The 26542-nt window shown below is 38.9% G+C and overlaps 1 non-coding gene across 1 annotated transcript; it reads right to left on the reverse strand.

The window, feature by feature from the left end:
• Positions 1 to 15077: 15077 nt before the first annotated feature.
• On the reverse strand, positions 15078 to 15184 carry LOC131257052 (small nucleolar RNA R71). Its single transcript, XR_009177074.1, has one exon. It is a non-coding gene; the product is annotated as a small nucleolar RNA R71 (small nucleolar RNA).
• Between the last annotated feature and the right edge of the window lie 11358 nt (positions 15185 to 26542).

Below are 26542 nucleotides of genomic sequence, written 5' to 3' on the forward strand. Positions count from 1 at the left end.
AAGAGGAAGTCAAGTTCCTAGGACATGTGGTGTCCAAGGAAGGGATAACTGTCGATCTTGCTAAGGTAGCTGCAGTTCAGGACTGGAAGCAGCTTGGTTCAATTACTGAGGTGAGAAGCTTTCTAGATCTAGCAGGCTATTATCGACGCTTCATACGAGACTTCTCGAAGATAGCTAGACCGTTGTCTCAGTTGACACGGAAAGATTTGAAGTTTGTTTGGAATGAGAGGGCGGAGATAGCTTTTCAAGAGCTGAAGGACAAGTTGACGTCCGCCCCTGTGTAGTATTGCCAGAGCAAGGGGTTAAGTATATGATATATATTGATGCCTCTCACGTTGGTCTGGGTTGTGTCCTTATGTAGAACGATAGGGTGATTGTATATGCCTCGAGACAATTGAGGAAACATGAAGAGAATTACCCTACGCACGACCTGGAGTTAGCAGCTGTCATTTTTGCATTAAAGCTCTGGAGACATTACCTCTATGGAGAGGAGTTCGAGCTCTTTTGTGACCACAAGAGCCTTAAGTATATTTTCATGCAGCGTGACTTGAATATGAGGCAACGCCGATGGATGGAAACATTGAAAGACTTTAAGTTCGTTGTCTCTTACCATCCGGGCAAGGCAAAACTTATGGCAGACGCGTTGAGTCGCAAGGCTCCGCTAATGATAGCAGAATGGGACATGATAGAGTTTGTGCGAGACTTTGAGCAGAAACTTACGGTGGAAGAGCTGTATGAGGTTATAACGCACATTCAAGTATAGCCCCTCATTGACGAGAGGATCGTTGCAGCTCAAGCAGATGATGAGCTTTTAGTGAAGATGAAAGAGCGGGTTGGTACAGATGAGGATTCCGAGTGGAGTGTTGGTTCGGATGGGGGCCTACGATTTCGTTGCCGATTATGTGTCCCAGACATTCCTGACTTGAGACGGGAGGTTCTCGAGTCAGCCCATAATTCTAAGCTTGCGATGCATCTAGGTAGCACGAAGATGTATCAAGATATGAGAAGATCTTATTGGTGGGACAATATGAAGGTTCACATTGCTAAGTTCGTATCCCATTGTCTCACGTGCCAGCAGGTCAAGGCAGAGCATCGCTGACCTCTTGGACTGCTTCAGCCCATGCCCAAAGCAGAATGGAAGTGGCACTTCATCTCTATGGATTTTATTTTAGGGTTGCCGAGAACGAAGAAGGGACATGACTCTATTTGGGTGATTATCGACCGATTGACGAAGTCGGCTCATTTCTTACCGATCAGAGTCACAAACTCTGTATACGAGTTGGCTAGGTTGTACATCAAGGAGATTGTACGTCTGCACGGAGTTCCCTTGGAGATTGTGTCTGATAGAGACACGTGATTCACATCTATCTTCTGAACTCGTATCCAGGAAGCGATGGGTGTGAAATTGAGGTTCAACCACGGTGTTTCATTCGCAGGATGATGGACGGAAACATGTGAATCGGGTTACGGAAGACATGTTGCGAGCTTGTGTTTTGGATTTCAAGGGTTGGTATGATTATCTCCCTTATGCGAAAGTCCCGAACATAACAGTTTCCAGGTGAGTATCGGTATGGCTCCCTACGAGGCATTGTATGGTCACCGGTGTAGAGCACCGCATTGCTGGCCAGAAGTTGGTGAGCGTAATTTGATTGGCCCAGAGTTGGTGCGGGCGTTTTGAGAAAGTTGACATTATTCGCGTCGACTTCCTTACGCTGATACGAGGAGGCAACCGCTTAAGTTTGGGGTTGGAGACCATGTATTTCTTAAGGTTTTCCCTATGAAGGGAGTTCTGCGGTTCGGTAAGAAGGGCAAGCTCACGCCAAGATTTATTGATCCATTTCAAATTCTGGATCGAGTGGGAGCGGTAGCATTCCGCCTTACTTTGCCCACACCACTTGCGGGGGTGCATAACGTATTTCATATTTCTATGCTGAAGAAGTACGTTCCTGATCCTTTGCACATTATCAGTTGGGAGCAGGTGCAGTTGAGCGAGGATGCCACATATGCACTGCGACTGACGCGTATCCTAGACGGGAAGGAGCAAGTATTGCGTAGCAAGGTTATCCCTCTTGTGAAAGTACTGTGGACGTATCATGGTGAAGAAGAGGCTACTTGGGAAACTGAAGCTAAGGTCAGAAAGAGCTACCCTCAGATCCTTGAGAAATATGAGAAGGTACGAATTTTGAGGATGAAATTTTTCTTTAAGGGGGGTAGATTGTAATGACCCAGAAAATTTCGTGTTAAGATCCGAGTACTACCTCAAATGCTTGAGAAGTTATTTGTGGGTTAATTAGCGCTAAACTCGATTGCTTGTGAAATTAGCATCAATCACTTTAAATTTGATCTGCAGGACTCAAAACCTGTAGAATTGTTAGCGCTATGTTACTCTGAAATCTGGGATTCAATGCTAAATCCAGTCGCCCTCGGGAATTTTTAGAAACTTTGGATCAGACCTGGACCGCATGTCGAAAGTCCGATAGCGATGATCTTAGACAGTTATGGTCACCATGTTGGACTTGACCATCACCTCAAAAATCAAGTCCAGATGATGTCCTGGGTCGATTTGCTTGAGTTTGGAGTGAAGAGTGTGAGAAGGTGAGAAATTAAATATGATTTTATGAAATCTGAGTCGTGTCGCTTGCGCGATGATTTTAAGCAATCTGACCGTTGGATTCTGACCCAATTTCACCCTCGGATCAGGGAAGATGGCCAAGGCATGTCATTGTGCTTGTGGACCTGATCGAGTTTCGTTGACCGTTGAATTGAGAGTGGTCCGCCACGGCTGATCTATAAATCCGATCGGTACGAAAACTCAGTCTGACCTAGATCCATGGTCATTGAGGTTAAGTCCAACCGCACATGGAAAGAGGACCACCGATAGTGCTTCGTTGGATAGAGAGAAGCTTGTTTAGGTTATAACCTAAGTATACCTTGGCCCTGGGGCTATTTTCATCAATGTTAGGCCTATATATAGACCTTAAAACCCTCACTCTCTATGCCATACGAATTTCCTAAACCCTATCTAAGAGAGAGAAGGAAAAGAGAGAGAAAGTGATAGAGAAGTTGGTGAATCATTGGAGATTCTTTCTTGTTTCCTTGCATCCTTAAACCATCACTTTTGAATCGTTATTTCGGCGATTCTAAGTTCCTTCTTGGGTAAGTTAATCTAACCCTAATCTGTTTTAGAGCTTAGACTTGTCTAAGTGTTGATGTAGCTCAGTTCTATTCATGCCTTAGGTTATCTAGTCGCCGTTGACGAAGACATATCGTCTGAATCAGTTCGGTGTGTTTTTTCTAGTTTAAGGTGCGGACTATATTCATATAGGTTATGGTTTTCAAGGCTTTCAATGTCAGATAATGATTTATTATTAATGTGGGTGTAATTTCACATGCCAAATGCGATGTTTATATTGCGTTCTTGATATATATGAGTTATTTTGAGATTTGTGTATTCTATGTGTATGTAGAAAGTATCGTATACATATAAAATACGAACATGTGTTTGCCATGATTATTTGTCGTGTACTTGTGCTAGTTGTATGTGTGTTGACTCCTTGGTAAAAGGAATTGTCCAAATGTGTGTTCTCACCAACATACGTCATATATATTGGAATATGTAGTCTAAGTGTTTATAGAAATGTCTGAATGATTAAGTGTAGTATATTATCCTATTTACGGGAGTTGAGAAGAGATTCTCAACTCTTATCTTGGTGTGTATGAGTTCCTACATTTAATTTACATTCTTTGTTGTTTAAATTCAAGCACTACTTATGTTGAAATCCATGTTAAGTTGATATTCTTCAAATGTTCACATACTACATGATTTGAATTGTTGTTCCATTACTGTTCTAAATTGTTATATGCATATCTGTTATAATGGAATGTGTTTGGGACTATGAAATAGTCCAGGAAATCGGTAATCGGCCTTGAGTTAGTGGTTGAGGTTACTTTCGCTACGAAGGACGTGTTTGACTAACCCGAGTCGTATTAGAGTTGTCGGTAGTGGTTTGGCCACACGGAGTGTTTGCGCACTCTATGTCGTTCAACCCAACGTGCGCTCACGCTAGTTGAGTTCGTCAAGTAACACGATTGTCCCGATATATGTTAACCATGTATGGACGCTATTGTTTGAATCTAGGGTACTAAACTTACCAATGAAATCTCGTTAACCATTGTATCTTGATCCGCTAAGACTCATGAGCCGGACATGGTGGTATGGGACACCGTGGTTGAGCGGTCGGCCTACGCTGGGGTGACGAGCCTCCTCGTAGTGACCAGTGAGTACACCAGACTCGTGAGCCGATTATGGTGGTATGGGACACTATATTGTGCTGTCGGCCATCGATTGGCGACGAGCCCTTTGTAGTGACCTTGAGCGTACGCTAGGACTGCGTAGAGGCGACGAGCCCTTACATAGCAACAAGAGTACACTAGGCCCGCACTTATAAGATGACGAACCCTTTGCAGTGACCTAGAACCGTATCTTCGTATGAGATTTACTGGGACTGACGACCCTAGAATGGATCATTGTTTGCGAATTGATATGAGGAAGGTGCCTTAGCTTCCCAATCCTGCTGTATGAAAAGGACTAATAACAACTTGGTAATCATATTCATGCACCACATTGCATGTGCGTAGCAGTTGTTGGCACTGCGGGAGTTTGTCATGCGTAACGTAAGATGAAGACACTGAGGGAGTGCAGGCGAGGGCATGCATCATTTATACATACATCCTTGCATTAACAGGAGTACTTTAGACTTGTTTAATTGTATTGCCTTATCATTACTGCTTGATTGATTTGATATCATGTTAACCTTTACTGTATAGTTCCACTGAGTTGATCACTCACTCCCACATTCTGGGACGGTGTTTCAACACCAACCAGACTCTGTCTTAGATGCAGATGTTGACGCGACCCCTGAGGCAGAGCAAGAGTTCGAGGATGATGATGAGGACGCATTTTCCATTATGCAGTTCTCAGGCAGGTTCATGTGAGCCCTGTCCTGATCGACGGGGATTCTGGGTTTTCTTTTGGGATAGATGAATTTCATTTTGATACTTGTAATTTGAATATAAACACTTGTATTATGACCTGGCAGAGCATACATACCACAGGGACTCACACATGTACACATATGTTTCTTTAAGTCTTCCGCTTACGTCTTTCACTTATCCCTGAATTATGTTTGCAGTTTGGCATAATCTATTCCATGTTTTATGCACTCTTACAGACAACATACATCCATCATTAAATATGTTGCATAAGTGATGTTTTGGAACTCGGGAGCTGAGTTATGCTCGACCCCTGAATTTCAGGGCGTTACAACAATCATCCAAATACTTTTAAGGGGCCTAACACTTAGTTTCTATATTCTCATTTCCTCCCAATTCTAAGGGATTTCTACATAAGTTAACATCCAAGGGTCTAACCTAAAAATTTCAAGGGGCCTAAAGTTCGAAGAATCTATGTTATCAAATTTTTGAAAGGAACTTTTCATTAGTTCAAATGATTATTCTGATAATCTCTAAGGGAACCTAAGTTTGGATTTCTACATTCTCCATCGTTCTTTTAAATTTAAGGGAGATTCACCTATGTTCAAATTTCTAATTTCAAACATCCTAACTTTAGACATTTAGGGTTTGTATAAGATCATTTTCCAAGGCCTGCTTTGTCCAAACTATGCTTTGATACCAACTATAGTGCCCCGTGTTTTCAGGACCCGAGTATATGACCCGTTTTCCAAAAACCCGAGTGTTAACCTAAAAAGAACCAAATTTCATATATAATCTTTTTTTCTTTTATCAGAGTTAGCAGATAAGCGTAGAATGGACAAGTAAGCATAAAAGAAAATTTTCCTTTACATTTAGAATATACAAGAGGTTGCCCATAATGACTTATACAAACCAATGCCTCTAAAATTAACAAGTACAAAGTTTACATGATTTGATACATGAAAAATAACAAAAAGCATATAAATATAAGCCGCAAGACCGCGCAACTCCTCTTAGTAATACAACCGTGCATCCTTAGCACTTGTACCCGGCTCCTCATCAGTCTGAACCTGAAAATCACTTAAGCCACACCTGTGTTACCTATACAGTTATATATTTGATGGATGAGTGGCCAACTTAGTGTGAATTTCTCTTAAGATTACACACCGCCGCCTCAGACAATTATAGCATGAAAGCAACAAGGCAATCAAAACATAACAAATGTAATCTTATTTTATGCATGGATGCATGAATGCAATTATCGCCCCAGGGATGCTCATCCGTACGGACATTAGGCTCATCACGCATGCAATCATCGACCTGGGAATTCTCATCCAGTCGGATAGAGGCTGGCCGTTAGCGCATCATATACCGCATAACGACTGCCTATCGTACATCACATATGTTAGTGATAGAAGCTGGTCTATGTCATGTATGCATGATTAGCCAAATCATTATTAGTCCAGTTACAATCAACCAGTTTAGTAAAACTCAAGGTCACTGCGGGGGCTCGTCACCAGCATAGGCCGATGGCTTGGGCATAGTGTCTCATGACCACTATCGCCGGCCCATGAGTTTACCGCCTTAGGGTGTGTATAGAACCCATCAACATGTGACTAATCAATTTTCAATGTATGGGAAACTACCATCGTATGTCGAGTGGAAATGACTATCAAAGATATTGAAATACAATGATTAAAAAGGAGTCGGTAGGCCTGTCTTAAACACGAATAAACAGCGGTAACAAAACGTCAAATGGTTCATCCCAAAATCAAATATGTGGATTCACCCCATAGATGGTAAGTCCCATGAATAAAATTGCCACTAACATAACCTCCATATTGAGGGTCTATTCCTAGCACAATCAGTCTCATTACACTCTGAGTATGGACTCTCTTTCTTAAATAGAGGTTCTTCTCACAAACTAGAGAGATTTCGATTCACATGTGTCTTGCAAACAATATAATAGCATATCTAAATAACATTGGGAATAAGTATCAAACTAGGATACCATTCTAGTAAAATACAACTTAAGTATAAGTGTGAATACAATTCAAGAATTATTAAATGAATCAAGGTCTAGTATATGCATTTAATATTCATGATCAATTCTGAAACATATATCTAAGTAAACTAACCATCTGATTAATCAAGTTCTAAGACATCAATCATAATCAATTTAAAAAGTTATCGTTGATCCAATTTAAAGATGGAAAGCTCAAGAGAAAAAGTCATCACCTTATAGATCGGATTGCCACTAACGTTACTAGGAAGTACATGTGCCCTTTGAATCAAATCCTACCATGAATTGTAAAATTGTATGCTCAGATACAAGTTTTATACATTTCCCATGGTTAAGAATCATAACTTAGGGTTCGGTTAACTTAGGTTTAGAGTTTCATCCTATGGTTTTGTTCCAGGTTTAGATTCTAGGTTTTGATTACGGAATTTAAACTCTATTTTGTGTGGCCATTAATGATATTAATAAATGAATAAAATTAATCAAATAAATTGGTTATAAATTTTAGGAATATTAACAATGGCTACTATTACATTAAATTACATAGCAACCCACGATGAGTAATAATATTAATAATTCTAACAACTATTAGTATTAACAATATACTTAATATTAGCTAACGTGATATTAATAATCGTGATGAAAATAAATAGTATGCTCTAACGTCAATAGTAATAATCTAAGAATGGCAAAATAAAGTACTAATATTTTAATAATGATAAATCTTTTATATGTTTTAACCAATATCAATATGGATAATTTACTAAAGGTTAATTATATCAAAAATTTAATAATAAAAAAATGATAATAATAACAACAAAGATAATTGAAATAATTTCAATCTGGACGGTAGATGTGGGCTCACCTTAAGATGCGGCGTGACCCGAACTCAGCAGGACTCGGTCCCAACTGAGTTAACTCTGTTCCAGCCGAGTTGACTCGATCCTCTCCTCTAATCTCTTCCCTTCCCTCTTCTTCTTTTCTCTCTTCTTTCTTTATCTTTCTTTGTTTTCTTTGCAGTGTCCAGCTACTCGGCCTGATGCACTTAGATGTAATAGACTCACCCCATGACTTGCGCGAGTCGATTCGGGTTAGCACAATGAGCAGCGGCATCCTTTATATGACCACGGTCCCTCAACTCATCTTCATGACGTATTATCGAATCGGAGGCCCGAGATCTTGAAGTTTTGACTCCACATTTCCTTCCAGATCATTACTTCCATGGCTGCTGCCATTGCTACTCGAATATCTCTAATGTAGTGTTGCTACCAACCTTTCTGAATTCCATTTCCTTTAATAATACCAATCTAGATCCCCTGTCCTACCCAAATCTTCAAAGCAAGATCTGATCTAAGATTTTTTAGAAGAGGGATTTGTGAGGTGATGAGAGATAGGCGATGCGATGCGGAGGTTTCTCAGACAGGGACTGCAAATGCCCAATCTCTCTCTCTTTCTCATTTCTTCCTCTCCTCTATCACTCTCTCCTTCTCCCTGCTTTATCTTCCTCTTCCTTCATGTGCTGGAATGTCCGGCAAGAAACCTGGACTGAATCCCGTCTGATGCAGGCCCTAGCGAGACAAGCTTGCTCGACTCGACAACGGCTGTGGCATGAGAACAACTGCACTCACTCCCTCTTCTTCCCTTCTTCCATTTCTTTCTCATCCTCTCTCTCCATCTGCTATAACAGCCAGCGACAGATCATATTGTCGAGGAAGACGATCCGCCATTAATGGCGGATCTCAGACGAAGGTTTCCTCCTCTAATCTGCCTCTTGTAGATGATTCGTGGGGGCCCTAGGAAGCTTGTAGAGAAGCTCCATTGAATCTTAGAGGAGGATGGGTTGGTAGGTTTGGAAGGAGGAGAAAACGACCATTTTCGAGTCGCCACAAGAAATGGAAGGGGATCCTGCTGTTGCAGCTGCTGTCCTACCTGGACCGTTTGATGAAAGATAAATGGTCAGGATTGAGCTACTTTACATCGGTCTCCAAGTTTGGCTGGCAAAACCAAAACCGTCTGTGGTTTCTCTTTACTATGGGTAGAAAACCTTAGGGTGGTTTGGAATGGACGGTTAGGATTATCCTGGTTTGAACGGTGGAGATACAGAGGTGGGATGTTACACGGATCGCCAACCTGACAACAACAGGTTTCCATTTTTGGAATGCTGTATTTGTAAGGCCGGTTTGCGCCGGAGATTGTGTTCACGCACATGCACTCCAACATGCGAGATGAGCTAGGTTTTGGTGGGGCCCAAGCCTTAGACACGATGGACGGTCTGGATCGACCAGGCGGATGATGATGATGGGCCACAGATCACCATAAATAGATGCTCGTCCGTCCGCTGTCAACAGCAAGGCGATAGAGAAATCTCACTTTGTGGGTCAGCCCACTTTCACCATGCTAGGTTGACCAGTGCACAACGGGTGCACGTGAAATGTGCACACGCACGATTTGGGTGGGGTCCATAGACGTGTTTGGACGAAATCCATTCCATTCATTTAGTTTCACATGTCTAATTAGGACGTTTGGCCAAGGGTCGGATAACTCTGAGGTTTAGGTGGGCCGTATTAGATGGAATTTGTGGTTTGAGAGTATGTTAATGCAATTCTAATGGTCGGATTAATTCCAATTCGACCATCAGCGGTCAAAATGTCATAAGGGATCATTTAAGGTAGAAATCAATGGTTAGATTATGGGTTTTATGACCTATTTGTTTTTATAACATTAAATACCACGTTACAACACTTTTAATAATATTGTTTATTATTACTATTATTATTATTATTATTTTCTCTTTCACACATGCATGCAATTTTAATTCATGTCATGGGTCCCACTCTGCAAGTTAGGACTTTCCATCTTATGACTTTATATTATTAAATATTTAATTATTAATATTATTACCTATACATTGTCATTTATTTAGTTATTTATCTTTATTTATTTATTTATTATATCTGTAAGTAGGATGTGAGACTAAATGGCCAGATGTCTTGATTTATGAATTAGGGTTGTATTAGATGGTTGAAATGGGCTATTTTGAGAATCAATTAAATGGATAGTTTAATATGTGGATAGGGATTACTTTCAATGGTTGAATTTTAACTTAAATGCACGTGATCGTTTGCTTAAACTAGACTTGCATTTATTCTAAACTTGATTATATGGTAACACCCGAGTACTGAAAAGTGCGGGGTGTTAAATTCGATGAGTTGTTTGATAAGCCCACTGGGCCTCTTGCAGCTTTTCATCCCAATCACGCCTATTTCCCATGAGAATTTTCATCAAAATCCTTACTTTCGTCTTATTCAAGGCTTCTGCCAACTCATTTGTAGACGGATAATAGGGAGTTGAAAAGGAATGCTGAATACTAAAATTTTCGCATTACTTTTCCATATTTCTATTTTTGAAGGGAGTTCCATTAGCATTGTTAATTCTTTTTGGAACTCTGTGCCAGTATATGATAGTATGGAAAATAAAGTCAATGACATCCTTTTCCTTGACATTGCACAAAGTATTTGCTTCTATCCATTTGGAGAAATAGTCTGTCTCTGCTAGAATATATTAGTGTCCTCTTAAGGATAATAGATTAATGGGGCCAATGACATCCAATCCCCAGGCCGCGAAAGGCCATGAAGTGATTGATTGATGTAGGTTCTCTGATGGCACATGTATAATTTCACTGTGCACTTGACATTCATGACATCATTTAGTGAAAGCTATCGCATTCTTGAACGTAGATGGCCAGTAATAGCCCATGCAATATACACCATGAAATAAATTTCGACTGGCTTGATGGGCCCCGCATTATCCTGAATTGACTTCTCGCAACACATAATTGTCCTCTTCCATGTCTAAAGACTAAAAAAATATTTCATTATAAGATTTCTTATACATTACTTCTTTGTGCAATATAAATCTCATCGATCTTTGTTTAACTTGCACCTTTAGTAATTGCTCTTTTGACAAAATTTCATATTTAAGATAATCAAAGAATGGTTGTCGCCAGTCATCCATTGTGTTTTCTAAGCAAGATACAGGATGTGCCTTGACAATCTCGCTTATGAGATCAGGCAATGGCAGAAATCTTTGTTCTTCGATTGTTACCTAGAGAGAGCTCCTGTCAGGACATGAAAGTACAACGGTCAAATTGGTAAATGCATCTGCTTTCGCATTCTCGTACCAAAGTACATACTTAATTCTAACATTATGAAATACTTCCAATAATTATTGTACTTAGTAGCAATAGGGCAATAATTCTGACTTTCTTATTTTAAATTTTTTCGTCAACTCACTTATCACCAACTTGTAGTCCGTAAGAATTTGTAGAGCTTAGATTTTCATCTCATGTGTTATTTTCAACTTTATGATGAGGGCATTATATTTAGCCTCATTATTTGTACAAGTTGTACTTAACGCGATGGATTATGGCAATAGATCACCATGGGGATTGATAAAGATCACTCCGACGCCCGATCGCAATGCTCTGAAGGCACCATCGAAATATATTTGCCACAAACTTAATAGTTCAACTAGAAGTACCTGCTCATCTAGAAGCTCATGAGAAATTTCTTAATTATCTGGAAACGGATGGGCTGCTAAAAAGTCTGCCATTGTCTGTCCTTTTATTACCTTCGACAGTTCATAAGAGATCGTAAAATTAGAAAGAAGCAATATCCATTTGGCTAACCTTCTAAATAACATTGGTTTCATTATAAAGTACTTTATCTGATATGCTCATCAGATTAACATTATCTTGTGGAATAGCAGTAATGCCGCGGCTTCTGCACTATAAAAACAAGGGTCAAGCATATTTTTTCAATGGGTGAATAGTTACATTCTACCCCTATTAGAGTCTTACTCAAGTAATATAAAGTGTTTTCTTTCCCTTATTCATTACATTGGGCCAGTAGAGCTCCCAAAGAATTTTCGCATGCCGCAATATATAAGATCAAAGGCCTACCTTTTATAGGCATTGTTAACACTGAGGGTTGCTTCAGAAGGTCTTTGATGGAATTAAATGCATTTTGACATGCCTCATCCGATACGAATTCTACTCCATTTTTCATGAGATGAGCGAATGGCTGGCATCTTCCTTCCAGGTTCGAGATAGAGCGTCGAATATAGGCTAGTTTTCCTTGCAAATTTTCAGTTCTCTTAGTGTTTTCGGCAGCGACAATTCTTGAATTGCCCGGATCTTTCCTAGATTGACTTTATTTCTCTGATGCCTAACAACGAACCCAAGAAACTTACCCGATTATCTGCCAAATGCGCACTTTGTCAGATTCATCTTTAACTTTTATTCTTAATTAGGTAAAGGACTGATAATAAATGTTCATGATGCTCTGTGTGGTCATAGAACCGAACAACCAAATCGTTGATGTAGCATTCAACGTGCTTGTGTATCATGTCCTAAAAAATATTTTGCATTGCTCTCTAATATGTGGCCCTGACATTTTTTAGCCCGAACAACATGACCTTATAATAATATATTTCCAAGGATGTTCTAAACATTGTAGCCTCTTCGTCTTTTGGTGTCATGCATATCTGATTGTACCTGGCATATCTGTCCATGAAGGACATAACTGTGTACTTCATTGTACTGTTAATCAACAATTCTGTTATAAGCAATTTGAAATCATACTTCAAGTATCCTTCATTCAGATCCCTGAAATCAACATAGGCTCTGATTTGTCCACTCTTTTTCTTTACTAGGACAATATTAGAGATCCCCCTGGGGTACTTTACTTCCCTTATGAAACTGACTTTAATTAGTTTGTTTACCTCTTCCTCTATTAAAGGTATTAAGTTGGGATGAAAGCATCTATGTGCCTATATAACTGATGTTGAGTGTCAAATATTGCATATTTATCCCCATTTATATCTTAGTTTTATGAACATGATACTGCTTAATGTTATATTTTATGCATGTTTGTGTTACAAGGTGAATCTGAGAGCTTGGATTGAAAAGAATGCTAAAAGCACAAATTTAGTGCATAAAAATCACCAAGGCAAAGGAGGGTTCTTAGGAGACCAAGAATGGAGAATTCTTATGCCTAATATCCAAGGAAACTAAGTACAAAGGATGGAGAAAAGATTAGTAAAAGCACAAGATAAACAGCGAAAGAAAAACAGGACAGTTCGGTGCCACTTAAGCCAACTTCGGTGCCACCAAAAGTGTACAAAACAGTCCAGCAAGAAAACAACTTAATTTGGTGCCACCTAACCTTAATTTGGTGCCACGTAAGCCAATTTTGGTGTCACCTAAGTACTCTGCATATACAATTTCAGATGCGATAAATTTTAGAAATAATTTCAGTGCCATCGAACCAACTTTAGTGCCACCAAAATTGTGCAGAATCATAATGTGGGGCCGATGCGGATTGCATAATTTGAGGCAGTTTGTGGAAATTCCAAGTTGGTGCGAAAGGTGGAACTTCACAACTATAAATAGGAGTCCCTAGGACGTTCCCAGGTATCTTTAAGGGTTTAAGTACTGGAGCAAAAGGGTGGAGCCACTGTCTAAGAGCTTTCCTCTTCGTTCTTTAGTTTATTTTATGCTTTGTTTGAGAGACTTTAGTTCAATCATATCTATGGTTGGCTAAACCTCTTCGTTATGGCTAAGAAGTGAAGCTTGTAGCGTGATTGGGAAGTTTACTTTGCTTTGATTCATTTTTATGTTTGAACTTCATTAAATTCTAGTTGATTCTAAGGAATATTTTTAATTTTTAATGGTTTGTTGTGACTCAAATTACAATAGATCTGCAATAGCTTTAAATATCTTCTTTTCTATTAAAGATTATGGATTTAGTAAATCTAGTTGTTTGCCATCGTCTCCTGGGCATGGTTGGGTGATGAAATCCCTTCCAATTTACCACAATTCTCCTTCATTGAGGCTAGATCAATGAGAAGTTTAGAGATTTTTCTTCCAACTAGATAGGATAGGACTCTGATTCTAGTGGATCTCTTGAATTAAGCAAGGTAGCATCTCAAGTGCTAATGTGGATCCTTGGCACCCTTGTTCCCACTTTTAATTGATACTTTACTCATCACTCAAAATTACTCATTTAAATTTAGATTTCTGCTTTAGTTCTTCATCTAGCTTTAGTTCTAGTTAAATTCAGAAGACATACAAGTTTAATCCTTGTGGATTCGACCTCGATCTCACAGAGATTATTACTACATCACGAACCTGCACTTGGGGTTGTGAATAAGTTTTTGACGCCGTTGCCTGAGACTAACGGCTATGTTTTCTGAATTTAATTAATATTAGAATTAAGTTGATATTAGTGTTTATTTTCTTTTTTGTTTCTAGGTTAGGAATTTTTCTTAACTTGTTTTTCAGTTCTGAAGGATCCTCACATAGAAATATCCAATCTGGTAACCTGTTTCTAATTCTATCTCTTTCTTTTCTAGATTTCTTATTTGCCTTAGGTTTCTTTCTTTCTTAGATTTAGTTTATGTTAGATTCTGAACATGAGGGTTGAGAGTGTTTCATACTCAAGTGGGTCCATGATAACACTCTACATCTCTTGAGTGAAGGAGGGTTAGTTGAGGGGTTATCTATCCATCACAGGATTAGACACCACTTGAGATCCTTAGAGTCAATTGAAGTGATGACTACCAATTAACCTGTCAATCAACCTGCAAATTAACTACAACCTCCGGTTGAGGAAATACAGGATCAAAACGAGGTGCATCTGCACCCCCGCCTCGTACTTTACGAGATTATTTACAACGGGCGGGGGTGAGCATACCTTATTGCATGGTTTTTTTAGAAAATACAGGACATATAGATATCAAGCTAGGAGTGATCCAACTCCTTCCAAAATTCCATGGACTTGAATATGAAAATCCATTCTTATACTTAAAAGAGTTTGATGAGATCATAGCCACTTTAAACTTTCCCGACGTGTCTAAGGACATGGTCATGCTGAAACTCTTTCCTTTCTCCTTAAAAGAGGAAGCTAAGACATGGTTACACTCACTACGTCCACGATCTATTGGCAGATGGAACGGCATGACAAGGAAGTTCATTAAGAAAATTTTCCCATATCATAAAACGAACACTCTTAGAAAGTCAATCATGAACTTCGCCCAAAAGGAAGATGAAACATTCTTCCAATGTTGGGAGCGGTTCAAGGATCTCAACAGTTCATGCCCACAACATAGTTTTGAAATGTGGCACATAATAAGTTTTTTCTACGATGGGCTGACATCTTCCATGTGCCAAATGGTCGAGACAATGTGCAGTGAAGAGGTCGATGATGTGTGAGATTATTTTGACAAGCTTGCTGAAAACACACAATCATGGGACATCTCCCTAAAACCTAGCACCACTTTTAAGCCTACTCAATCAAAGGAGAGGGGCGGAATATATCTTCTGAAAGATGATAATGATATAAATGCTAAAATGACTAATCTCAGAAGGAAACTAGAGGCCATGGAACTTAAAAAGGATAAGGCCAAGGAAGTTGTTTGCGATATTTGTGCTTACAACATACATACAACTGAAAATTGTCCAACAATACCTTCTTTTCAATAGGTATTGAATGAGCAATCAAATGCCGTAAATAATTACTAAAGACCTTTCAAGGGACCCACCACCAATACTTACAATCCTAGCTGGAGAAATCATCCAAACTTCAACTGGAGGAATGGACAAATTGCTACACCTCAAGGGATCCTTAACCAATTTTTAAAACAAAGGAAACCACAAGAGGATCCGGTTCTAAAACATATTCAAGGCTAAGAGCTATACAATCATAAGATAGAACAAACATTCCAAGATATCAAAACCACATTGGGAATGCTTGCAACATCCATGCAAAGGATGAAATCACTCTTAGCGAGTGGGGAGAAAATGATGCTTCCTGCCCAACCTCTCCCCAATCCTAAACCACAATACGAAATAAGTGATCTTAGCTCTTTAAATTATATGGAGCAGGCTAAGACTATCACCACTCTTAGGAGTGGAAAGATAATTGACAAGTCCATTCTGGTAAGGGTTGAAAAGCCTAAAGACCTGAAAGAAGACAAGAATGATGGATCTAGCACTTCTCCACATGGATTAGAACCAAGCCGAAGCTCTATTCTCTCAGCGGTTGAGTGCACCAAAACCTTTCTCCAACTCTCAAGATATTCTAGAGGTGTTGAAATAAGTGAAGGTCAATCTCTCTTCTGGATGCTGTGAAACAAATTCCTTCATACTCCAAATTTCTAAAAGACATACGCACGACCAACAGGCGGCAAAGTATCAAAAAGAAAATTTTTCTAACAGAAAAAGTGAGTGTTATCCTCAAGCAAAGTGTGCCACAAAAATATGAAAATCCAGGTAGCCCAACTATCACTTGTATAATTGGGAATCATTAAATTGAGAACACACTTCTTGACTTAGAGGCGAGCCTAAATCTGATCCCTTACTCGATATATGAACAACTTGGTCTACGTGAATTAAAACCCACCCGTACCACACTACAGTTTGCTGATTGCTCAATTCGTGTACCGAGGATGATGATCGAGTATGTGTTGGTCCAGGTTGACAAATTCTACTATCCCGTAGATTTTATCATCCTGGATACTCAACCCATTTCAGATATAAGAACTCAAATTCCTATCATACTTGGCCGCCCGTTCCTTGCTACATCAAACGATATCATCAATTGTAGGAATGTGGTCATGAATTTGTCTTTTGGAAATATGATGTTGGAGCTTAATATTTTTTTTGACATGAGCAGACAGGCAGAGGATGATGACGAGGCCCACGACATTAACATGATAGACTTTTTCGTGGAAGATAGAGCTCTGATGATCTTATCCTTTGACCCTTTAGAGACGTTCTTGACACACTCCCCCAATTTAGATGATGAAATTATTAGGGAGATGGATGCCATGCTTGATACTGCGCCGATACTTGAAGTTAATCAGTAGAGGCCACAATATGAAAAATTATCCCAAATTGATGTAGTGCATCTACCGTCTAGCCTCAAAGCACCAAAGCTTGACCTAAAACCATTGCTTGTTGATCTTAAATATGTCTATTTAAGTCAAGATGAGACATACCCAGTGGTGATTTCTTTCCTCCTTGAGCATGAACAGGAGAGTGAGCTTATTTCACTCTCATTGAGCATAAAGGAGCCCTTGGATAGTTGATTGCGGACCTCAAGAGAATTGACCCTTTGATTTGTACTCACTGCATTCATCTTAAGGATAATGCGAAGCCTCCCAATAACCACAATGTATATTAAATCCAAATATAAAGGAAGTGGTTAAGGCCAAGGTCCTTAAATTATTGGATGTGGGTATCATATACCCCATATCTGATAGCCAAAGGGTGAGTCCAATTCAGATGGTTCTTAAGAAGTCCGGAATCACCATCGTAGCCAATGCCAACAATGAACTCGTGCCAACTAGAGTTACTACTGGTTGGAGAATGTGCATTGACTACAGAAAGTTGAATACTATCACGAGGAAGGACCACTTTCCTTTGCCATTCATTGATTAAATTTTGCAAAGGCTAGTTGCTCACTCTTACTATTGCTTCCTTAATGGATATTTGGGCTACAATCAAATAGAGATAGCCCATGAAGATCAAGAAAAGACAATGTTCACATGTCTTTATGACACCTTTGCTTATTGAAGGATGTCATTCGGACTGTGTAATGCCCTTGCCACTTTTTAGCGATGCATGCTGAGTATTTTTTTTCTAACATGGTGGGGCAATATTTAGAGGTCTTTATGGATGACTTCTCTGTCTTTGGTCCATCCTTCAGCCAATGTTTGAAAAATTTTAAAAATGTGCTGAAGTAATGTGAAGAAAAGAATTTGGTACTAAATTGGGAGAAGTGTCATTTCATGGTTTGTAAGCGAATTGTTCTTGGACACATCATCTCATCCAAGGGAATTGAGGTAGATAAGGCTAAAATTGACCTTATCTCTAACCTACCTCCACCTAAGAGCATACGAGACGTGCGATCCTTCTTAGGACGCGCTGGATTTTATAGAAGATTCATAAATGACTTTAGTTACCTCTCTCATCCTTTATGTAATCTACTTCAAAAGGATATACCATACGAGTGGACCGAGCAATGCCAGGAAGCTTTCACTAAGCTCAAGGGCATGTTGACTACCGTACCTATCATGTAGCTACCTGATTGGAAAATTTATTTTGAAATTATGTGTGATGAGTTTGACTATGCTATTGGGGCGGTGTTAGGCAAGAGAAAAGAGAAGAAGCCCTATGTTATTTATTATGCAAGTAGAACTTTAAATCCTGCCCAAGTGAATTACTCTACTACGGAGAAGGAACTCTTGGCTATAGTATTCGCTTTGGACAAATGTAGGTCCTACTTGATTGGATCTAAGATCATCATCTACATCGATCTATAGTGCTCAAGTACCTTCTTTCTAAGAATGATGCTAAGCCCCGCTTGATTAGATGGATCCTCCTACTCTAAGCATTTGATTTAGAAATACGAGACAAAAAATAAGTTGAAAACGTAGTGGCTGACTATCTCTCCAGACGTAATCTCCCTTATTCCCTTGGGACGACACCCATAAATGATAAGTTCCCTGATGAACAATTGTTTAAACTCTCACACCTACCTTGGTTTGTTGACATTGCAAATTATCTTGCTATAGGTTTAACGCCGACACATTGGACTATGCAATATAAGAAAAAGTTCTTCGTTAAGGTATGTAAGTTCTTCTGGTACTATCTATACTTGTTTAAGTACTACTCAGACCAAATTTTAAGGAGATGTGTGCCAAAAAATGAACATGATCACAGCAAAAATTTTGTAGTGCGGCTTCTATTGGCCCACTATGTGAAGGACACTCATGAGTTCTACAAAGCTTGTGAGCATTGTCCCATCAAAATATGATGCCTCTGAATCCCATTGTGATCATTAAAGCATTTGATTACTGAGGCATTGATTTCATGAGACCATTCCCCTAATCCTTTGGGAAACTATACATTTTGCTAGTAGTAGACTATGTCACTAAAAGGGTTGAAGCGATCCCAAGTCAAAACAATGACCATTGGACGGTCATTAGATTCTTAAAAGAAAACATCCTTTCCCAGTTCAGTATGCCTCAGGCCATCATTAGTGATGAAGGTTAACATTTCTGTAATAGGCCATTTGAGAACTTAATGAAAAAATATGGCATCTAGCATAAAGTGAGAACTCCGTACTACCCACAGACAAGTAGGCAAGCTGAGATTTCCAACAGGGAAATTAAATACATTCTAGAGAAAACGGTTAATCCTGATGGTAAGGATTGGTCAATCCGATTGACCAACGCTTTATGGGCTTATCGTACTGCTTTTAAGACCCTCATTGGAATGTCTCCCTTTAGACTCGTCTATGGGAAAGCTTGCCACTTACCTGTGGAATTGGAACATAGAGCCTATTGGGCTATCAAAAACATGAATTTTAACTTGGACAATGTTGGCGCTACGTAAATTTTAGTTAAATGAACTTGAGGAAATTCGGAACGACGCGTATGAGAACTTGAGAATATACAAGTACATGATGAAGGTGTTTCATAACAAGAACATCCTTCGAAAATCATTCTTGATTGATCAAGAAGTCCTTTTCTATAATTCTCGCTTACATCTTTTTACGGGTAAACTCTGATCTCGTTGGACCAGCCCTTTCATGGTTACTAATGCCTATCCTCATAGGGCCGTTGAGATAAATAATTCAAATAATGACAATCCTTTTAAAGTGAATGGACATCATTCAAAGCCATTTGTTGAGAAATTTGATTGAAAGGACATGTCCATACCTCTAATTGATCCTGCTTACCAGGATTGACCTCTTAGTCTAATGGAGGTGTAGTTAGTTTTTATTGCTTTCGTAGGATTTTAGAATAAGATAGTTTGCTTTCCATTGTTTAGTATGTGTACTAGCTCATCTTCGCGTTTAGATCCCTAGAAAAGCTACAATTCGCCTTCTTCAGATTCTACCTTTCCTTCACTTCTCCTCTATTTTCATTGCCTCATATACATTACATGTTTATATCTTTTACATTGAGGACTGTTGATTTTAGGTTGGGGGTGTGGATTAGGTAAACTAATCAAGTGTTTTCTTAGTTTTGAGTAAAAATTGTGGAAATTTTCAAATTTTCAAGATAAAAACCTGTTGAAAAATGATAATTTGTGTATTTAAGAATGCTTTGAGTATGATGATGAGCCAGAGATTGAATTTTGAATTGTTGGAGTTTGAGTAATTAAGTAACCTATCACCTAAGTTCTTGTACTCAATTAATTAACAGGAAGTTTGAATATCATGATAATCTAAATCACATAAAACGTTAAATTTACTTTCTATGAATAGTATTAGAATTTCTAATTGTTAGTATGATGATCATTAAAAGATATTGAGAATTGATTCTGGAGAATTTTATCCACCTTAAAAGATGAAAAGAACCAGTTAAAAAACAGTGAGATCAATAAAAAGGTAATGTATGGTGAAGAGACTGAAAAAGCTTGAAAAGGAATGAAAAATCTGAAAAGATGAAAAGATGAAAAAACTGAAGGAACACAAATGACCATCGATATAAAATCAAAAACTGAAAAAAGAAGGAACATGGGATAAGTTCGGAATCAGTACTTGAACTTTCAACCAATCATGAAGTGATGAGCATAGCTAACATTATGAAAAGATAGTATTTTTGTAACACCCTAAAAATCGGAGGTCAAGTAGAAACTCGACTCCTGAGTTCCAACACATCACTTATGCAACATAATTAATGATGATTGAATGTTGTCCGTATTAGTGCGTAAAACATGAATGAGATTATACCAAATCAGCATATCATGTTCCAGAGGCAATTAAATTACACTAGCGGAAGACTATGATATGTATATAAACTGTATAAAAGTAATAACAAGCCCTTAGAGCATGAATGTCACTAGGTTAAATAATTACAATTTTAATTCCAAAATGTACAAAATAAGAAAGTGTAATGTTCTCTATCCAAAACCCTGTAGCCTCGTCAGTGCAACTTCAGGTCTACATAGACCCGCCAGAGAGTTGCATGAGGAGAACTCCTCCTCATCATCATAATAGTCCGACTCTGCCTCATAAGCATCGCCATCACCTGCAGCTAAGACAGAGTCTGGTTGGTATTTAAAACAACGTCCCAGAACGTGGGAGTGAGTGATCAACTCAGTGGAGCTATAAGGCAAAGGTTAACATGTTATCAATTCAATCAAGCAGTAATGATAAAGCGGTACAATCAAGCATCCCTAAGTACTCTGTTAATGTAAAAAAATGATATGTATTAATTATGCATGCCCTCGCCTACACTCCCTCTGTGAACTTCCTCTTACGGTCGCGGCATGCACCCCTTCCTCTATACTCAACACCAACACCAAAGGCACATGCAATCCGGTGCATGAGCGTAATTACCGAGTTCTTATTAGACCTTTTCATTCAGTAGGATTGGAAAGCTAAGGTACTTCCCTTATATCATTTTCCAAATAATGATCCATTCTAAGGTCGTCTGTCCTAGCTAGTCTCATACGGTGTTGCGGTTCCAGGTCGCTATAAGGGCTTGTCACCTCAATGCAGGCCTAGCTTATACTCTAGTTGCTACGAAAAGGCTCGTCATCTCAGCGCAGTCTCAGAGTATGCTCGAGGTCACTACGAATGGCTCGTCACCTAATCATAGGCTGACAACTCGAATACAGTGTCCCATACCATCGTATTTGGCTCACGAGCTTAGGTTGCTCACTGGTCACTACGGGTGAACTCGTCACCCCGGTGTAGGCCGACAGCTCGACCACGGTGTCTCATATCACCATGTCTGGCTCGTGAGTCTTGACGGATCGAGCTACCATGGTGAACGGGGTTTTCACTGGTGAGTTTGGCATCTTAGGTTCAAGCAGTATCGTCCATACATGATGAACATATATTGGGTTAATCGGGTTACTTTACGAGCTCGACTAGTACGAGTGCACATCGAGTTAATCGACATGAAGTGCGTAAGCACTTCCTATGGCCTAACCACTGTCGACAACTAAATTACGGCTTGAATTCATTGAACACATCCTGTGTGGCGAGACAACCTCAGTCACCAAACCAGGACTTGTTACCAATTGCCTGGACTATTTCATAGTCCTAAACACACTCTGATATGAGAAATATGTACACGTGATAATCATACAGCATTTAACAACCAATGAAACATGGATAACATTTGAATGTATAATGAAACACATATAATATGCCATTCTTCATATACCAGTTCTACACAAACCACACTATTTAGATTACAGCGACTAGAAGGAATTTATGCATATAACTAAGGTAGTTGGGAATCCTATCTCAACAATCCTATTAAGTACAGTTCATCTAATAACTTCTCATACAAACATTTTATCAAACACTTATACTACACATATCAACATATACAACATATATTAATTATAACATATATTTGGAAAAATCCTCCCAACAAGGAGTTGTCACATACTCAACAATCATGTATTTGCATTTCATAAACATGGCAGGCACAAATCATAATTCCACATTCACTCAGTCATTTCAATAAACACATAGAATGCATTGAAAATAGCCCAACCTATATATATGTGTAATATGCTGAAACATCCTAACTACGCATATGTGATAGCGCTCAAGTCAGTCATAAATCATTGACTGACATTGAAAGCCTTGAAAACCATAACCTAAACATTTATAGTCCGTACCTTACGCCGGTAGACATGCAATGAACTTAGTTCGTTCTCTAAATCATCGTCTACGACACAACTGCAACCTACAGTATGAAATAGATTATCTATTTCATCCTTTACTCTATTTGAAACCCTAAAATAGGTTAGGGTTAGGATTTCTTACTCGAAAATAGAACCAGAATTGTTGGTATAATGATACGGTAGCGGTGGTACAATACATAGAGCGGCAGGGAAGAATCTCTACAGCAAACCGTAGCTTTCCCTCACACTTTCTCTCTCTTTCCTTCTCTTTCTTTTCTCTTCTCTCACCTAGGGTTTTAAATTCGTATGGAATGAGAGAGAGAGGGGGGGTTTAAGGCCCTTTTATAAGCCCATGACTGATGGAAATGGCCCCAGGGCCAAGGTATACTTGGGTTATAGCCAAGAGGGGGCTGTTTCAGTCCAACGGAGTACTTCTGGTGGCCCCTTTTCTGTATACAGTTAGAAAAAAGTTTCCTGACATTAGATCTAGGCTAAGCTAAGTTTTCAGTCCGATCGGATTTATAGATCGACCGTGGCGGACCAGTTTCATTTCAACAGTCATCGCCACTCGATCAGGGCCACAAGTACATTGACATGTGTTGAAATTTTTTCCCTAATCTGAGGGTGTAATTGGGTCAGATTCTGATGGTCTGAAATCTTAGAATTGGCCCGCAAGCGAACGACCTAGTTTACTTAAATCTGAGTTCGTTTCTAAAGATATTCGCGTTTCTCACATACTTTGCTCCGGGCTCAAATTGTGCATTTCTGGATATTGTTAAGACTTGATTTCTAAGATAGTTGTCAAGTCCAGTGAGGTGGTCATAACGGCATAGTTTCGTGGTCATCGGGCTTTTGACGTACGGTCCAGGTCCGATACGGAGTTTCAAGGTGCTCCCGAGAGCAACCGGGTTTAGAGATTAATTCTAGATTTCAGGGTAAAGTAGCGTTAATGATTCTACTTATTTTAGGTTTTACGGACCATATTTAAAGTGATTAGTGCTAATTTCACAGGTAATCTAGTTTAACACCTGGTTAATTCTCATCTAATTTATAAAGGATTTGGTCCTGAGTTATTTTTGCCTGAGGTGGCACTCGGGTCTTTGTACGGATTTTTCCGAGACATTACAATTTTTATGGGAAGTAAGTTGATTTGCACTGAGCACATTAGAAAACTTGGTATATGAACTTATGATCCGAGTTAAATGATAAAGAACCTACTTGATTGATTGCTTATGAGATTCGGTTATATGATTTCAAAATCTCACTTTTGTTGCCTTCATTCTGCTCATTCATACTTCATTGTACGAAAGATTATTTTCTGAAAGAGGTTTTGAACATTGAGGATAAAAGATTATTTCACACATGTTTTGCTCAGGACTAGCAAAATGATGGTTGGGAAGTGTGTTGAGTGTTAAATATTGCATATTTTCTCCCATTTATATCTTGGTTTTATGAACATGATACTGCTTAATGTTATATTTTATGCATGTTTGTGTTGCAAGGTGAGTCTGAGAGCATGGATTGAAAAGAATACTAAAAGCATGGGTTTAGTGCATCAAGGCAAAGGAGAGATCTTAGGTGACCAAGAATGGAGAATTCTCATGCCTAACATCTAGGAAAAGCAAGTACAAAGGATGAAGAAATGATTGGTAAAAGCACAAGTTAAACAATGAAAAAATGGGGCAATTCGGTAGCACCTAAGCCAACTTCAGTGCTACCGAAAGTGCATAAAACAGTCTAGCAAGAAAACAGCTTAATTCAGTGCCACCTAAGCTTCATTCGATACTACCTAAGCTAATTTGGGTGCCATCTAAGTACTCTGCACATATAATTTTAGATGCAATAAATTTCAGATACAATTTTGGTGCCACCAAACCAACTTCGGTGCCACCGAATTCGTGTAGAATCATAACGTGAGGCCGATGCGGATTACGTAATTTGAGGCGATTTGGGGAAATTCCAAGTCGGTGTGAAAGGTTGAGCTTCATAACTATAAATTAGAGTCCCTAGGACATTCCTAAGTATTTTCTAGGGTTCAAGGAGTGGTGAAAAAGGTTGGAGCCACCGTCCAAGAGCTTTTTTCTTCGTTCTTTAGTTTGTTTTATGCTTTGTTTGAGAGACTTTAGTTCAATCATGTCTATGGTTGGCTAAACCTCTTAGCTAAGGCTAAGAGGTGAAACTTGTAACGTGATTGGGATGTTTACTTTTCTTTGATTCATGTTTATGTTTGAACTTCATTGAATTCTAGTTGATTCTAAGGAATATTTTCAGTTTTTAATAGTTTGTTGTGACTCAAATTACAATGGGTCTGTAATAACTTTAAATATCTTCTGTTTAATTAAAGATTGTGGATTTGGTAAATCCTGTTATTCGCCATCATCTCCTAGGCATGGTTGGGTGATGGAATCCCTTCCAATTCACCACAATTCTCCTCCATTGAGGCTAGATCAATAAGAAGTTCAGATACTCTTCTTCCAACTAGATAGGATAGGACTCTGATTCTAGTTGGATCTCTTGAATCAAGCAAGGTAGCATCTCAAGTGCTACAAGTGGATCCTTGGCACCCTAGTTCCCACTTTTAATTGATACTTTACTCATCACTCTTTTAAATTTAGATTTCTGTTTTAATTCTTCCTCTAGCTTTAGTTCTAGTTAAATTCAGAAGACATACAAGTTTAGTTCCTGTAGATTCGGCCTCGGTCTCACTAAGATTATTACTACATCGTGACCCTACTTGGGGTTGTGAACAACCAGCTTTTTATGTTTCAAAATGTTGAGCTTGTGCATTGCCACCGTCGGTTATAAGTTTGGCATTTATGCATATGTCCAGGCAAATACATTTTCATCTCTTTTTAACAATTTAACATACTGTTCTGCCTCTTCTTTTAGCAAGCCAACACTTATATATGTATTCCGAGGTTCATCTTCTGTCCTCGGGTTTATTTCTCGTTGTGCATCGACAGTCGGTTGTCCTCCATCTTCTATTTGTTTCGGCATTATCTCAAGGTACTTTTTTTTCTTCCTTACTACTTTCACCTGTCTCTGGATTTGTCTCTTTATCGACTGTCTAACATTTATGGCTTGCACATGTAGAGGATGCTCCCAGTCCATGAGATTTTTCTCGTTTCTTTTCGTACACACCTATTGGGACTTGGATACCCTTGTCATTGTTTAGTCTTGTCAGCTCACCACAATTGAATCCCATGGCTTGCATAATCTTCTAGCTTATCAGACTATATCTCCTTAAGTCTTCTTGCAGGAGCTTTTCGTTGGTTGCTAATTCACATATTTCTCCTTCCGTTTCCCTTTCGGACTCAAATTAGTGGACTTGGAATGTACACAAAATCTGTTTTGCATGGTAAGAAACAGTTTGTACTCCTTTTCAATCATGGTATTGGCACCGTATAATTTGATTGCAAAGTCTTTATCTGTTATGGCGATAACACCACCAAAGGAGGTTGTCCTAGTTGTCTTAAACACTTTAGAACAAAGTAAAACTCCTTTTTCTTGTCAACTATCATACTTAGCTCATGACCTTTTAGCTGCCCATTATCTTTTTCTTTGGACAACTTAACCTACGCGACTTCTCGTTCTATTATTTGGGCCTCATCACATTTTAACTGCATGTTTCCTTTATTTATCATTTCATATTTCCCTATCGTGAACTCATTATAATAACTCGCATCCTCAAAGAATGATTCTGCCATTGTATACGGCTTCGTATCAACCATCACTTTATACTGAAAACTATTTCTACATTATTTGAAACATTGATGCAACGTGGATGGGATGATGTCATTCTAATGTAA

The sequence above is a fragment of the Magnolia sinica genome, chromosome 9 (genome assembly GCF_029962835.1).
Source record: "Magnolia sinica isolate HGM2019 chromosome 9, MsV1, whole genome shotgun sequence".
NCBI lineage: Eukaryota > Viridiplantae > Streptophyta > Magnoliopsida > Magnoliales > Magnoliaceae > Magnolia > Magnolia sinica.